The sequence below is a fragment of the Nuphar pumila genome, chromosome 14 (assembly GCF_984573655.1).
Source record: "Nuphar pumila chromosome 14, dmNupPumi1.hap1.1, whole genome shotgun sequence".
NCBI classification, from domain to species: domain Eukaryota; kingdom Viridiplantae; phylum Streptophyta; class Magnoliopsida; order Nymphaeales; family Nymphaeaceae; genus Nuphar; species Nuphar pumila.
Genome location: NC_143262.1, coordinates 91,605,678 through 91,619,244, shown reverse-complemented (window position 1 = coordinate 91,619,244; position 13,567 = coordinate 91,605,678). Strand labels below are relative to the sequence as shown.

Genomic DNA, 13,567 nt, shown 5'->3' with positions numbered 1-13,567 from the left:
CGTAAGACAAGAGAGCCTTCGTCGTTGGAAGGGATGACTCTTAGAGAAATCATCTGCCGATCCGCAATCGTTTTCGAAATTAGCACGTACCAAATAAATGAGGGTAATGATGACACATAGCTGCCTCAGGTTCCCAAGTGCACTCCTCCAGCCCGTGATGTTGCCAACACACTTTCACAAACAAAATCGTCCTATTTCACAGCGTCTTTTCTTGACAGTCTACAATCTCCACTGGCCTTTCCTCCATAGTCAAGTCTGGCTGCACCTCGATCACCTCATAGTGAATCACATTTGAGGGGTCAGGTACATACTTTCTCAACATCGAGACATGAAATACATCATGGATCTGCGAAAATTGAGGAGGGAGCGCTACTCGATACACAATCTCCCCAATGCATCCAAGAACCTCGAAGGGTCCAACATACCGAGGACTCAGTTTCTCTTTCTTTCCAAACTGGAAGATACTTTTCGTAGGCGAAATCCGAACAAACACGTGATCGCCAACCTTAAAATTGAGCTCTTTATGGTGCCGATCAGCATAGCACTTCTGCCTACTTTGCGCTGCAATCAGCCTTTGTCAGATTAAACGCACCTGGTCCGCATAATGTTGGATGCTTTCGGGAGACTCCACTGCTCTCACTCCAACCTCATCCCAGCATACAGGGGATCTTCATGGTCGGTCATACAAAGCTTCATATGGGGCCATGCCAATACTAGCACGAAAATTGTTATTGTATGAAAACTCTGTCAGCTTCATATGTTTGTCCCAATCGCCTGCCCAATCTAAAGCACATGCTCTCAGCATATCCTCAAGCGTCTGGATCGTAGGCCCAAATTTGCAAATTTCAAAATATTTTTTTATATAAAAAAATATAATGGCAAAAACTTACGGTTTTTGCAGTACTGGCTCTGGCCTTGTTTGAACTCACAAATTGTGTTTCAATAGTACTTAAAAACTCTCTAACTGTCTTGCATTGTGGTATGGCACTACGAATATTCTTAGCCACCTTAGATTCCAAAGCAACAGACTAAGTCTATTCGAGCACTCCCACTTCTCAAAAACAGTCTTTTGATCAATAGTGCTTTGATCAGTTAGAGCAGCAGGTTCTTCTATCCTTAGGGCAAGATCCAAATCCTTATATCTTAATGTAAAAAGTACAGTCTTTTTTCAATCACTAAAATTTGATCCATCCAGAAAAGGTATATAGCTAGAGTCATCTAAAATCATAGGACTAGAAACTGCACGATAAAAGACATGTATCAAGAAGCATTCGTACGCGACTAAAACTTTAATGGAAAAAGCAAAAGAATAAAGGCCCTTAATATGCTTATTTCCAGTCTTGTGAAGGGGGTCATCAGAGTCCTACTTTGGTAAGAGCTCCGACACGCGAAACCACTTTGCCTATCGACCATATTCGGTAAAACTAAGGTTCTTGTGAAGTTAGACCATCGACACAAGGTACCTTTGGATACACATGTGTGATGTATCTCGACACATTTACCTTATTCTACCCTACTTAAATTCTGAACACGATAAAACTACCTTTCGGTCGTTTATCGTTTCACGAATTTAAGTATAATGTTAATATCGGCTTAAACTGTATGATAGTGTTGAAATTCTTTTACGACATACGTGTATTCAGTCACTTTGGTGGTGTGAATACACTAAGTCATCTAACTATCCTTAATGTCAATATTAAACAATCATTTACGCATGCATAATTTCAAATAAATGCATGAACAATAACAAAAACAAGCTTAAATGGGTAAAACCCTAGGTCCTCAGCCAGGAACCAGTCTAAAAGCACTTTAAGCCGGTCTGAAACAGCTCCGAACCGGTTATCCAAGGGTCTGAACCGGTTCTAAACCTTATGAATCAGTGTCAAGTATGAACAAAGGTTCATAAAAACCCTATAACCGTATGCTAAAATCCCTGTATTTTCTTATATTTATGCAAACATGATCTTAACATCTCGGAACCGGTGAGAAACTGGAAGGAACCGGTCAAAAACGACTTCGAACTGGTCCCAGAAGGGGCCGAATCAGTCCCTAATCCGGTTCATGCCAAATAGTGCTTGGACCCCACTGGATCCAGGTAAGAACCAATTCAAACTGGATCCGAGTCTGACCTGGCTTTAACTGGATCCGGGTCGAACCCATCTTGAACTGAATCCGGGTCGGACCCGACATATAACCGGATCCGAGTCTGACCCAAATTTAGCTTGATCCGGGTCAGACCCGGTTTATAACCAGATCCGGGTCAGACCCAGTATTTAACCGGATCCGGGTCTGACTCAGTTTTAACTTGATCAGAGTCGGACCCGGTTTTAACTTGATCCGGGTCAGACCCGGTATATAACTGGATCCGGGTCAGACACGGTATATAACCAAATCCGGGTCTGATCCGGTTTTAACTTGATTACGGTCGGACTCGGTTTATAATCGGATCCGGGTCTGACCCGGTATATAACCGGATCTAGATCTGACCCAGTTTTAACTTGATCCGGGTCAGACCCGGTTCCATCCGATTAAATTCTGTTTTCTGCAAAAGGGGGCTAGGGTTAACCCAAATCGCCGCCGACGACCCATGTCGCCTGCCGGCGACCTTCACGGAGCTCGGACCGACGGTACACCTCTCCTCACCCGACGGTAGAGGAAACAGGGGAAAAAAAGTTTTTTTTAACCCTTGTGCGTTGCCGGACAGATGCCGACCATTAGATCGGCGACAGTCCACGGCTTCCACCGGCGATGGCTGATGCTCCTGCAATCCAACGACCACAGGTAAAAACCCGAACCCCTTTTTTTTTGTTCTGTCGCCCTACGGTGACAGTCGCTGGTGCCGGCGACCCACTGCATCGTAGCCCCACGACGACCTGCACAACCAGACGATCAGGACACACCCCGCGCAGCAGATGCGATGGCTGCGGAAATCGGTCTTTTGCTGCTACTTGAGGAGAATCAGAGAAGAAGAGTGAAGACAATGAAAGGGGTGAAATGCGATCCACAGAAGGAATCAGGGGAAATGGTGGGCTGCTGCATCGTTCTTGATGATGTGGTGTGGAAGAGGGAGGAGGATGAGGAGAAGGAAGAAGGGAGCATGCAGAGGTGAAGAAGCGGTCGTCTGGAGATGGGATCCGTGGTTGTTTATGTAGGGTGGAGAAGAAGTGTCGAGAAAGAAGGATTCAGTTGGGGGATGGATGGAAGAGAGAGAGATAGTTGAAGATGGACGACAATTGGGAATCGACTGTTGGAGGGAGGTCGCACATGGCCATGGAGGGTTCGGGCGAGAGAGGTCGAGAGAAGAGGCAATGTCCCCTTTCTTCTCAAGGGTCTTCAAAAAAACCCTAAAAATAGGTTCAAAGGGGGGCCTTTTATTTTCAAGTTTTTGCAAAGAGGGGGCTCCCTAACAAATTTTTGCAAAAGAAGTTTTCTCAAAATCCCGATTTTTCAAAAGGGTGTTTTTCAAAAAGGTTTTTGCGAAAAAAATGGTTTTTTTTTTAAAAGTGTTTTTTCAAAACCAATTTTTTGTTTCTTTTCTATTTGTATTTTCCTCCCTTTTTTTGCATTTTTTGAAATAAAATCCTAAAGTTTTACGGGAAAACAAAGATTAAACACTATTTTTTTTGTATTTTTCTGAGAAATATTTACAAAAGTGTTTTTCCGAGAATTCCAGGCCATTTCGGGGAAATTTCTTCAGAAGGATGAGTTTGGACCCAAGTTTTGAGAAAATGTTCGAGTTTTAAACCTCGGATATCGGATGGACTGTCTGAGCCTGTTTAAAAGGTAACTTTGGTAATTTTGAGAATTTGATTCAAAAATCGGACAACGAAGCTTAGGTTTGGGTCTTTTATCTGGATCCGGATCCGAAATTGAGTCAGATATGTAAAATGAATTCAATTTCAGTAAAATTTGAGAAATAAAATGAAATTTAGATTTAAAACTGACTCAATTACCCAGAAAATGAAGATAAAGGGCAAAAAGGGAATATTTACAAACTTTTGAAAAATTTGGGGTGTTCACAGATGCCCCTCTTTGCTACTAAGCCGGTTGAAAGTCGAGCTTAGTGGCAAAGAAAACACTCCAAAATTTGAAAAATGCCCCAGTTAGCTGACCTGAACTGGGTGTGGAAGAATTATGGTTTTTCAGGCTTAAAGCCTTGTCCTGAATGGCTTGGGGGGACGAAATCCTCGACAATGATATGAATAAATGATAAAAATGAGGAAATCGTGATGGGATTTTTGGGTGAAGATCCCGAAGTGATGAAAGATAAGAATTTAGATCAAGTCTCGTGGGTGAGACAAGATCAACCTTGTGGAATGAATCAGGTTTAGCCCTTAACCTGGATGGGACGAAGATATATCAAAATAATTTGGATGGGGAAAGGAATATATAAGGACCTCGATGGGACATTTTTGAGAGAAAATGCCTCGCGAGATGACACTCAAGTATGATCCTTTCTTGGATGGATATACAAAGCATGAATTCCTTTGTGGGGAAAACCATGATGGGACTGGAAGAAAACACCTCGTCGAAATGAGGGAAACTCGTTGGAACGAGATTTAGGTTTAACCAAAACCTGCAAAAGGAAGATACCTCAAGGGGCGAGGTTCAGGCTTAACCCTTAACCTGAAGGGGACGACCAGATGGAATCTTCGAACGAAGAAACCATGATGGGACTTTCGGAGTTTGGACGAACAAATCCGAAAGGAGAAAAATGGTGTTCCCTAAAGCTTGAAAAATGGATGAACTTGGATGTCTCATTGCTGAGACTAGATCAGCTTTTGAATTTAATGACCTCTCGCAGAAAATACAGGTTTTGACCCTTAACCTGAGTGGGAACAACCATACGGATTTCTCGAAACCGTGATGGGACAGGAGAGATACTTCAACTGAATGGGGTAACTCTTCTGGAAAATATAAACAACGCTAGGTTGCATCAAAATGGATATTGAATATTTATTTCATTATTTAGAATATCTAAAAAATTTTGCCAATGGGATAAAATTGTAGTTGACTCAAACATTTGAAGAATGTACACGTGTGTGCAAAAGACATTTCCTCTTTTACCTAGAGTATTTCCTCCAACGAGGTTAACTCCTCGGTCTTTAAGAGTCAAATTCAAAATTTCAGTGCTGGTGATTTTCTTCAAGGAAGCTATTCATTTCCCTGACATGAGAAGAGAAGAAATATTCTTAATTTCATAAAAACAAGTAGTGAAGAAATATTGATAAAAGACATTTTTCATAAGAAAAGATGACTTCTGGCAATTTTGGGCAGTTTGATATCTGGGTGTTTTCCCATGATCTTCTTGCACTCTTTTTTTTTGAGTCATTGGGATTTTTCGGGCTTTTTACATCATCCTTCATTTGGATGTGTCCTGACTTTTCTCTCTTTCGGGGAAGGGTACGTCACAAACTCCTTCATCTTGGAGATGCTCCAATCCTTCATTTTCTCAGGGATTATACGTGATATTGGCTAAAAAAGGTCTTTAGGTGATAGCAGAAATCAAATATCTTTTAGGGTTTGTCGGTAGGCTCATCACACTTGCCTTCATCTCGACTGTGATTTGAACTTTCCTTTGAAGGATCCTTCACAAACTCCTTCATCTCGGAGATGATCCAAATCTTCTTTAGCCCCGGAGGTCTGCTCGCCTATTCGCCTTCATCTTGACGACAATTGAGAGATCCCCTTTGCAGATATTTGATTGCAGCTTTAAAATGAGAAGATATGAATTGAGTGGATTCTTTTTGTAGCTCAGGATATTTCCACTGTCTGATTGCCAGAAAATCATCTTTAAATACGCGCCATAGCTATGATCAATATCAATTCGTTTCTGGCTTTTCAACATTATTGAATATTTATTTCACTAATCATACCGAGGATATTTATTTCATCCTTTTGGTTAATCAACAGGAAAAAGATTTGAATTTTACCTTTTTTTCGCAAAAAGTTTCAATAGACACTGCTTATGAGACTCATGGCAACAAAAAAAAAAAGATAATTTATGTGTAAAGGCATAAAGGCCTAAAGTCCATACAAATATGCAACAAATAGATTGAATTCTATTTGTCCAAATATGCAACCACTTAGAAATCACTCCTTATTCCTGCATGATTGTGTTGTGTGTGGCTACCTCATATTTCATTAGTATTTATATGAAACATTAGGGTTCGATATGTTACCAGAATACCCTTAATACAAAGCACATCTTAGATTCTTACATAACATTTTACAGAATGGACCGGGTCTGTCCTGACCCGATCCAAAACATTTACATATATCAATTCTCTTACACCTTTAACATTGACAGATGTTAATGACTGCATAAAGTGGCACACATGGAGAAGAGGTACCATATCAAGTTCACATTGAGACTTTTCCCAACCAACATGGATCTTTCCAAAATTTCCTATTACTAGCAGCTACTGACACAGTTCTGTATTGTGATTTAGATGGCTTTGTTGCTTTTTGTAAGCATTGAACTCTGCTTTTACTGTTTCTACTATGAAGACTGTCACCGATAAATTATTGCTAGCCCTTCCAAACAAGAACCATGTTAGTCAAATGACAATGGTCACAAAGGTATCAACAAAAGAATTCCTTATCCTCCAAGACAGACTATTGTTGTAATCTTGGTTAATAGTAAGACACAAATTTTCTACACAAAATGGTAAGCATTCAAAAAGAGCTACAAGGATTTAGTTATCCTACAGTTGGAGATTATGTCAGTTCATTTAATCCTTTGTGTCAGTGTTGATCAGAGAGTATCCAAGAAAGAGCTATGGTAATTCTCATGAAAACCTCAATGCTGCCATCATTAATAGCCCTCGACCAATGAAGGAAATCATGGTCATGAACAAATCAAATGAAAATTAAATGAAATCACAACAAGCTACTGTAAGTGGTCCAACAAACAATAGATAATAATATTCAACAAGAACCACGAGGAAGTACTGACTAGTCAAAAGGAACCAGAAGGAAGCTGCAACAAGACTATCAAAGGACCATGAAAGCATCTGCTAGAAGGTGTTTTGTAATGTTTCCAGAAATGGAGAATTTGACTCAGAAGGTCACTTTAGTGGTGATAGACATCAATTCATGGAAGCCACTGTAGATTCATATCTTGATTTTTGTACAGAGATCAATGTAGTGGTTATAGTTCTCACAAAATACTTGAATGGATTGGTGGCAGTGATAACTGTTCAAATATGAAGAGGGATCCCTGATCTTACTGACTTGCTTTGTTTTGTTCACTTGAGGCATGTGAGCTTCCATTCACACTGCCCATGACTCTGCTAGAATGCAATCTTATGTTAGATCTATCAATCACAGGCCATCCATGACCACTTGATCCAACATCAGTCACTTCGTTAATAGCTGTAGTCGTAAACTTGACAGAACTCTAAACTGATGACATTCTCCTTAGAGGAAAGCACCCTTTTGCTTGAATAGATGCAGGAAACACTTGAGCTCTGGGAAACCTGAGTAGCACTTAAAAGCGGAATACTCATAGAAGATGGTGTATTTTGTGATGCAGACTTCTTGGCAGCACCCTCATTTACATCATCGACTCTAGATTTCATATCCATGGATTGAAAATTCTGAGCATTCTTGTTCAACAAAGATTTGGTAGGAAGGCCATGAGGGATAATTACTGTGTCCATAGAAGAAGAAGATGCTGGGAATGTTGCACTCACACCATCTAGTCTACTAGCACTTGAGATAGGAACATTAGGTAGTGAAGCATCCAGTAAGCTACTAGTGGGAGTGTCGGGTCTAGGCTGTATGACTACTGGGAAATAACTTGGGGAAGAAACTGTATGATTGTAATAGGGTTGAGATCCTACAAGCTGACCATCCATGCCAATGACAGCTCCAGGTATGTAGGGGTTGAACGGGTTGTAAATAGATTGTGAAGTTGATATACATAGAATATACACAAAGAACATGCATGCTACTATGTGGCAGGTGGGATAGTTTCAGACCATGACATAATGTAAAGCAGCTAATGAGCAACGCAAAGAGGAAATCCACACAAAATACCCATTAATGAAACCATGAAAGCAACCTAAAGACCGGTGCAGAACCTGTAGATTACATCATATAAATTCCTTTTGCCTCAGAAAGACATGCCCACAGACTCCATCCATCATCACCACAAAGTTTTCAACATGATCATAAAATTACTACATGAATTGATACCACCATAATGGAGATAACAAAATGCAAGTATTTTCAATGAAATGACTCGTATGCATATGCAAAATAAATAAAATAAAATAAAAAACTCGTACCTGGCAAGAAGGAAGAATGTCGGCGCGCTTGTGCCCCAGCAAAAAAAAAAATGATTCTCCTCCTGCAGAGCCAATTGCTTTGGCAAGTGACATTCACATCAGTGAGATTCCCTTTGCAGCTCCTCACGGGCAATGTCCAACTTTCCTTGCCGTGACATTATCAGATTATGCAAAAAAAATCACAAGAACTCCACAGGAAAGGTAGCGATCTCTACTTCATAGCATTCATGGGAACATCGGCCTTATCTTCTGATTAACTACTGCGATCCTGCAAGAGTCTTACTGCAGCGGGAGATCTCCCATTTAATAACCATTGATGATATACCTGCCTTGTGTGTTGAAAAGTTTCCAGAGTTGCTAGTATTTCTCAAATACAGCAACTACTCTTAGCAAAAGAGGGACTTCATAATAACATTCTCAAATGAACAGGATGGCCCCATCGACTGAGAGGTTCTCAGATTTTACCACCTATACATATACTTACCCATCTCGACGATACAGACTTTATAAAAATTCACCCATCCATTTCAATCGTCTTCCTTAAGAGCAGAGCGACCATGGAATTTCACAATCAATCTGCGATAATATCAGATTGGAGGGCACCGATGGAGATACACATATATAACAAAAATGATGCTGGAAATAAAACTAATAACATTATTGAAAGGGAAGAAGACGATTGTGTAGAAAAAAAATAATAAAAAAAATAAAAAAAATGAAACAAGGAATCGGGGCTTCATGAATGGTTATGATACCCAGATGCTGGATATGGCATGGTAGGTTATCAAGACAGAAAAATCCAGGTCTGTCGATGATCACAAACCCACATAGCACTCGAAATTCGATAGAAAATTAGAACATCGACTATTTATCAAAGTGAGATTGAAAATCAGATGCAACGTAGAAACTGCAATAGGAAAGAGGATCAGAAATAAAGTAGCATATAAACTGGATTTACGATATACAAAGCTGCTAAAAAAAAAAGAATGGAAAAAAAGGGATGATAACATCAAAGAAAAAAAAAATAGCAAGGAAAGAAAATGAGATGTCGGAATTGATTTATTCCGTTGTTGATGCACGGTGTTAACTGATTTGTTATATACAAATCAGTTTTACAAGGGGTGCGTTTACTGAAACAAAATAAGAAATCAAGAAAGAAAAAAAAATATTGGGATCAGAGAGGGGGTTCTTTGCAGGGAATCAAAAGAAGGAAGAACACGATTACTTACCTGCGATGGCTGCGGAAATTGGTCTTTTGCTGTTACTTGAGGAAAATCAGAGAAGAAGAGTGAAGACAATGAAAGGGGTGAAATGCAATCCACAGAAGGAATCAGGGGAAATGGTGGGCTGCTGCGTCGTTCTTGATGATGTGGTGTGGAAGAGGGAGGAGGATGAGGATAAGGAAGAAGGGAGCATGCGGGGGTGAAGAAGCGGTCGTCTGGAGATGGGATCCGTGGTTGTTTATGTAGGGAGGAGAAGAAGTGTCGAGAAAGAAGGATTCAGTTGGGGGATGGATGGAAGAGAGAGAGGTAGTTGAAGATGGACGACAATGGGGAATCGACTATTGGAGGGAGGTCGCACATGGCCATGGATGGTTCGGGCGAGAGAGGTCGAGAGAAGAGGCGATGTCCCCTTTCTTCTCAAGGGTCTTCAAAAAAACCCTAAAAACAGGTTCAAAGGGGGCCCTTTTATTTTCAAGTTTTTGTAAAGAGGGGGCTCCCTAACAAATTTTTGCAAAAGAAGTTTTCTCAAAAACCCGATTTTTCAAAAGGGTGTTTTTCAAAAAGGTTTTTGCAAAAAAATGGCTTTTTTTTTTAAAAGTGGTTTTTCAAAACCAATTTTTTGTTTCTTTTCTATTTGTATTTTCTTCCCTTTTTTTGCATTTTTTGAAATAAAATCCTAAAGTTTTACGGAAAAACAAAGATTAAACACTATTTTTTTTGTATTTTTCTGACAAATATTTACAAAAGTGTTTTTCCGAGAATTCCAGGCCATTTCGGGAAAATTTCTTCAGAAGGATGCGTTTGGACCCAAGTTTTGAGAAAATGTTCGAGTTTTAAACCTCGGATATCGGATGGACTGTCTGAGCCTGTTTAAAAGGTAACTTTGGTAATTTTGAGAATTTGATTCAAAAATTGGACAACGAAGCTCAGGTTTGGGTCTTTTATCTGGATCCAGATCCGAAATTGAGTCAGATATGTAAAATGAATTCAATTTCAGTAAAATTTGAGAAATAAAATGGAATTTAGATTTAAAACTGGCCCAATTACCCTGAAAATGAAGATAAAGGGCAAAGAGGGAATATTTACAAATTTTTGAAAAATTTGGGGTGTTCACAACACGACAAACACAAAGACTGTTACGTAAACAACAAAAGCACAGGGGAGGTGCTGCGTACCTGAGGCAGCCATTGACGGGCTGCTGTTGTCGGGAATCGGAGGTCGCTGGAGCAGAGAAAGACGAATCAGATTCTGATAATCGATCAGGCCAAGGGGATTTGTCTGCTCGGCCGGGCTGTAGCCACCACAAGCGCAGGCTTCCGAAAGCAACCGTTGAGTCGACCTTTTCCCGCTTTAGTTTGCACACAGGCACTTTTATGATAGCAGATGCTTCATAAAAAGGGTTGCTCATGACACCCTTATATAGTGCATAGGATGGGAACGGTTTGCGTAACTGTTCCCCCTTGATCCTATGCTGGTTTATCAGAAGAGATCATCCCAGATGTGGGAATGAATCCACATCGTGGATAACCACCACGTAAATCGTGGTGGTTAATCCAACAGTTTTTCTTTTTAGGTGCTTTGATTTGTGGGTTCTGTTTTTGGTTTGCGTTCCTCTGTTTTTTTGTTCACCCCTCCTGATCTTGTTTTGACTATTCACAGGATCTCTCTCTCTTTTTTTCTCTTTAAACTGTTGGGTTAGTTCTTCCCATTTCTTTGTTAGGATGAACGAATTTTGCTAAACTTTTCAGATCTGTTATTTATTCATTTCATTTTAGCTGATTGGCTTACCTCCTTTACCTTCATTCCTTCTATTGATATTTGAAAAGCAATAGGCAAATTTTACTAGATCTGGATAAGAACGGCCCTCTAATATAAGCCGAGTTCATTAATTATTGACTCTTCTGCTATCAAGTTGTATTGGTTTCTAGTAGATAACCATGTTTCTTGGCTACAGTTCGGCGATGATGAATTCGGGCTCATGTTAGTGGATATCTTAAAGGTTAATGGCGTGGATGGCAGTGCTGTCTGTTTCACAAACATGCTCGAACGGCGCTAGCTTTCGTCACCTTGAAGAAGAATGGTGAAAGGGAGTTCATGTTTTATAGAAATCCTAGTGCTGATATGCTGCTCAAGGAATCCGAGCTGAAACTAGATTGATCAAGAGTGGAAAGATCTTTCACTATGGTTGAATCAGTTTGATCTCTGAGCCATGCCGCTCGGCAAACCTTGATGCTATGAAGGCTGCTAGGGAAGCCGGCTTGTTGCTCTCCTATGATCCGAATGTAAGGCTGCCTCTGTGGCCTTCTGCTGAAGCTGCCCGTGAAGGTATCAAGAGCATATGGAATGAAGCAGACATCATCAAAGTAAGGAACCTGAATTCATTCCTGTTATCTTTATCATTCATTTTTAGGACACATTTGGAGTGTTCTTTTTTTCTTACATGGTATGAAAATTTTAAATGAATAATGCTGAAATTTTATTAGTTTTGGATAGTTTTGAAGCTTACGGACCTTAATAGTGGAAGTTAAAAAGGCATAATCGTAAACGTTTTGAATGGTCAATGACTGAGAAGAGCAGAGAGGCTCTCTGTGCGACAGAACGTTTACTGTGTACATTTATTTTGAGCCTTCTTTTATGGGAATCTTGCAGGTTGGTGATGATGAAGTTTCATTCTTGACAAACGGTGGGAATCCTATGAAGGAAGATGTGGTTCTTTCGTTGTGGCATGAAGGATTGAAGTTGATGGTAGTCACTGATGGGGAAAAGGGTTGCAGATATTTCACTAAGGTTTTTAATTTTGTAGACTTGTTTATTTTTTTTCTGGATGTCATGGTATTAGAACAGGGAAAGAGGTGAAACTTATTGATTAAAAGTCGCCTTCTGTTTTAGAACTTCAAAGGAAGGGTCAGTGGGTTCTCAGTCAGGACAATAGATACAACTGGAGCTGGCGATGCCTTTGTTGGTGCACTCCTGGTTCAACTCGGCAAGGATTTCAATCTCATTCAGGTCGTTATTGTTATACCATTTGTTTTACTTGGTTTAGCATTTTGTTATTACTGCTAGAATCAAATGAAAATAGTTTGCATTAAAACAAGAAAAAAAGGAATTTGTTATTACAGACATTTTTCCTTCTTTTTACTGGTTGTATTAACTTTGTTGGTGCAGGATGAAGAGAAACTGAGGGACGCACTGACGTTTGCAAATTCATGTGGAGCTATTCCGGCTCTTCCTGATACAAACGCTGCTCTGAAGCTAGTCGAGAGCTACAAAAACTCCAAGGCTTAGACAGATTTCCTTTTGTTGTCATTACTGGGGACCTGAGCAAGGCTTTAGTTTTTGGTTGCTGTTTTCTTTTGGCTTTTATTTCTTGTTTTTGCTTCATATTTTCTTCATAAGAGAATGTCTCTAGAGTTTTTTTCTTTGGCATTGAGTGCAACATGAACTACTTGGCGATTTGTATACCATTCATTTTGGCATTGAGAGCAACACCAACCATTCATTGAAGTTTAGTTACTTCCCTAAATGTGATCACTAAGAAGTGGAAAATCATCGTGTTGATTATTTTTTCCTGTTTTATAACCAACATCGAAAAGAATGCTCTCAGAAGTTTAGGGGGGCGGGCCATAATGTCCCATGTAACAGAATACTAGATTTTATTGCCCTTCGCTGAAGGTGGTGGGTGGGTCCTAATGTGATTTTTTGACCACCATTGGATCATGAGACAGGGTTGAAGGGTCTCTTGCTGCTGCTTGCCATGGATCTTTTTGGCAATTTGTAACTCCCTCCCTCCAGAAATCGCTTAGCAAAGCTGAGGCTGTTATGAGTTTCTGAGCTCATGGTCTGCCAAACTCTTATTTGTTTCATGCAACTTTCATAGAAAACTGTTGAGCTGACAATCATTTTCTTTTCCTTTCTCACCGTGAATGAAAAACATCAAATCATCAAGGTGGGAAAGTGTCATGCTGCCACAAGTGGGCTCCAGTTTTTTCCACCACCTGTCACTTTTAGTGTGTAAAAAATCCTTCTCATGTGTAGTTTACAAATCTGTGA

At 40.0% G+C, this 13,567-nt stretch overlaps 1 pseudogene; it reads left to right on the top strand.

The window, feature by feature from the left end:
• Positions 1 to 9,833: 9,833 nt before the first annotated feature.
• On the top strand, positions 9,834 to 13,254 carry LOC149817416 (putative fructokinase-5; annotated as a pseudogene).
• Positions 13,255 to 13,567: the final 313 nt, after the last annotated feature.